Below are 3,529 nucleotides of genomic sequence, written 5' to 3' on the forward strand. Positions count from 1 at the left end.
GCTCCAGCATGGCCGCAGTCAAATGACTGAAACGTGTAAAAGAATAAAAGAGTAAAAGTACACGTGTGTGAGTAGATAGATAGATAGATAGATGTACATACAAGAACTTTTGAAATTTATGAGATCTTTAGAACCTCTTATGTATCTTGGCATGATGTTAAAGAGATCGAGAGCAGTTGAGATGAAATAGTTCTGATATACTGTTGTGATGAGACGCAAGTATAATTTCAAGATATTCAAACGAGTGAAGGCAGAAAAGAAATAAAATGGTAAGAGCGATTCTAGACCAAAAAGTCCTGGGGATCTAAGAGCATGCCCTGCAGGCCATGTCGACTTTGTTGTTAATGTGGACATTCCAGCTTCAGTTGCTGTCCACGGTTACTCCGAAGTGCGGAACAGTTTTTAATGCCACGAGGTTTTCGCCCCAGGGAAGACTGTATGATAGCTTAAGTGCTGCCTCTCTACCAAAATAGATCCATTCGAATTTATTCTCGTTTAGCAGCGTATTGTGTTTTCCCGTTACCCGATTTTTCGTCCGATGTCACTTTGTCCAACGTTATTTCGTCCGATGTCACTTTGTCCAACGTTATTTCGTCCACGTCTCTCGGTCTGACGTCTTTTTGTTCAACGACATTTTGTCCAATTTCAAATAAACTCTTTAGAAAACAAGGCGAACATCAAAATCAAATAATCATTGAGGATTTTATTGATAGGATTCAAGTAAAATACTGTGGAAAAATGTATTTTTAAAAAATAATTCTAAAAAAAGGAATAAGATATAACTAATGATTTATGACCACTAAAAATTGATACAAATTATATGCCACACTCTTCAAAAAATCAATTTTTCTTGTTGACCCATATTCAATGACCAATCTTTTGAGACGTTCAGTTATTCTTCGATATCGTGTACATGAATTTGACGGATCTCCTCGAAGAATTTGAATCATTTTACCTTCAACGAACTCCTCCTCTTTCTTCAGAGCTTTTCTAGCATTTAACGAATCTACATCAGCTGGATAAAGGTGCTCACTAGAAAAATATATAATATTCGGCTCATTGTTTTCCGTTACCGTGTGAATTCGCACCGAACATAGCCTTCTTTTCTCACGTCTCTAGTATTCTTTTTCTAGTTTTGTATTGCTTGAATGAAAATCGTAGATGTAATTACTTTCAACTACTTTTCCCTTGTTTTTGGTCGATACTATGAACTTTATCATTTCGGGATGGGTAAATTATAAATCTGTACACTAAATTTGCAGCACCCTCTATACACAGCACCGTGCTTCAGAGAGAGAAGGAAAATGAGAACGGAAAGCTGTTAACAAAGAAGGGAAAAGAACGATAATATCACTCCTATAACGAGGCTCGTTATAGTTCTGTGAATATATTATTAGAGATATTTCACCTTATTTTCTAAAGAGTTCATTTAAAATTGGACAAAATGTCGTTGAACAAAAAAAATCATCGGACAAAAAGACGCAGGACGAAAAGACGTTTGGACGAAGTGACGTTGGATGAAAAGACACAGCACCGCGTTTTCCGTCCATCGGATAACAGCGAGCAGATTTGATTAGAGATTAGTCTGATCTTCTGCCCGTTCGACGACCTTCAGAAGCTTAGAGTCATCCGCAAAAGTTCTAATGTTGCTGAGTTTGATGATGTCAAGGATGTCATTGATGTAAATAATGAAAAAGAGGGGGTCCAATACAGTACCTTGTAGGACTCCACTGATGACTCTTGCTGGGCTTGATTGAACACAAGCTATCACCACGTGTTGAGTTCTGTTCGCCAGAAAATATTCAATCCACTTTAATAGTTTCCCTTGGACTCCAGTTCTGGATCGTCTCTTTAACAGGATGTTGTTGTCAACCTTGTCAAAGGCCTTGCTGAAGTCAAGGCAGATGACATTTGCATTGGAGCTCCCTTCCAGAGTCTTGAGGATGTCATCAAAGAGATAAAGAGTTGGGTTAGGCAGTCCTTGCCATAGCGGAAACCATGCTGGTTTAAAATAATTCTATTATATTTTTATGCTTAAATATTGCTTTCAAATTTCTGGCACAAGGTCAGGAAGCTCGGGAGATGGGGGCTAGGTCGATTAAATCTCCACTCCACCCCGGCGGCATTTGAACCTAGAACGTGAAGACGGACGAAATGCCGCAAAGCATTTTGCCCGGAGTGCTAACGGTTCTGCCAGCCCGTTGCCTTCTTTTATAATTAAATATTATTGGTTTCAAGTTTTGAAATAAGGCCAGCCACTTTCTTTTCTTTTTTTGTGGTCGGGAGGTGGCTAAGTCGATTAGATTAACCCCAGGATTCACCTGGTACTTAATTTATCGACCCCGAAAGGATAAAAGGCAAAGTCGACCCCAGTGTTTCACTGATGCTTACTTTATCGACCCCGAAAGGATAAAAGGTAAAGTCGACATCAGCAGAATTTGAACCTAGAACGTGAAGACAGACGGAATGTCGCTAAGCATTTTGCCCGGAGTGCTAACGGTTCTGCCAGCCCGCTGCCTTCTTTTATAATCAAATATTATTAAGAATTATATTTTTTAAAATTGTTAAAATGTTTCGTGTATAATTGAAGTATAACCAATTTATTGCTCATAAATTTATCAGCAAAATCTTGTATGGGCCCTTAAGGGTCCTGTAGATCCTTAAGGGTCATAAGGTCCTTGGTTAAGAACCAATGGTTTAAATAATTTTTACGCCTTTTCCTTTGAAGACTGGCGAGTGACAACTCTGTGATTTATCATCCGCTCAAACACTTCACATTTTACTCCATATTTTTCATGGTTTCACTGCGCCCTCCTCACCTTCCACCTCTCTCTCTCTCTCTCTCTCTCTCTCTCTCTCTCTCTCTCTCCCTCCCTCTCACACTCTCTCACACACACACACACACACACACACTATTCCTGCAGCTGTCACATCCTGGACATGCCGTTTCGGTCAGAAGGATGGCAGAGTCGAGAGATTGGTGTCCTATAAGTACTCGCGATTGCACAGACACAGAAAATGATTAACGAGAAAGTATTGCTTGATAAAACGATTGCCAAGCAATACTCGCTCCCAAGTGACGGCTGCTGACTTCTGCTGCCGTCACAGTTATTACCGCTACCTCTGCTACTACATGCATTATTGTTGCCGTCATTCTTCTTCTTCTTCTTCTTCTGCTTCGTATTATTATTATTCTTTTTCTTTCTCTTCTTCTTCTTCTTCATCATCATCATCTATTTCTTCCTTCTGTTATTCTTCTTCCTTTTCTTCCCCTCATTCTTCTTTTTCTTCCTTTTCTTCTTCTTCTTCTTCTTCTTCTTCTTCTTCTTCTTCTTCTTCTTCTACTTCTCCTTCACCAACATCATCATCATCACCATCATCACCACCACCACTACCATCATCATTTTCATCTACTTTTTTTTCTTTCTCGTTCTACTTCCTTTTGCTATTCGCTTTCTTCTCCCCCCCCCTTATCTTTCTTTTTCTTCTCCTTCTACTTCTTCTTCTTCATCATCATCACCACCACCAC

The sequence above is a fragment of the Octopus bimaculoides genome, chromosome 24 (assembly GCF_001194135.2).
Source record: "Octopus bimaculoides isolate UCB-OBI-ISO-001 chromosome 24, ASM119413v2, whole genome shotgun sequence".
Lineage (NCBI taxonomy): Eukaryota > Metazoa > Mollusca > Cephalopoda > Octopoda > Octopodidae > Octopus > Octopus bimaculoides.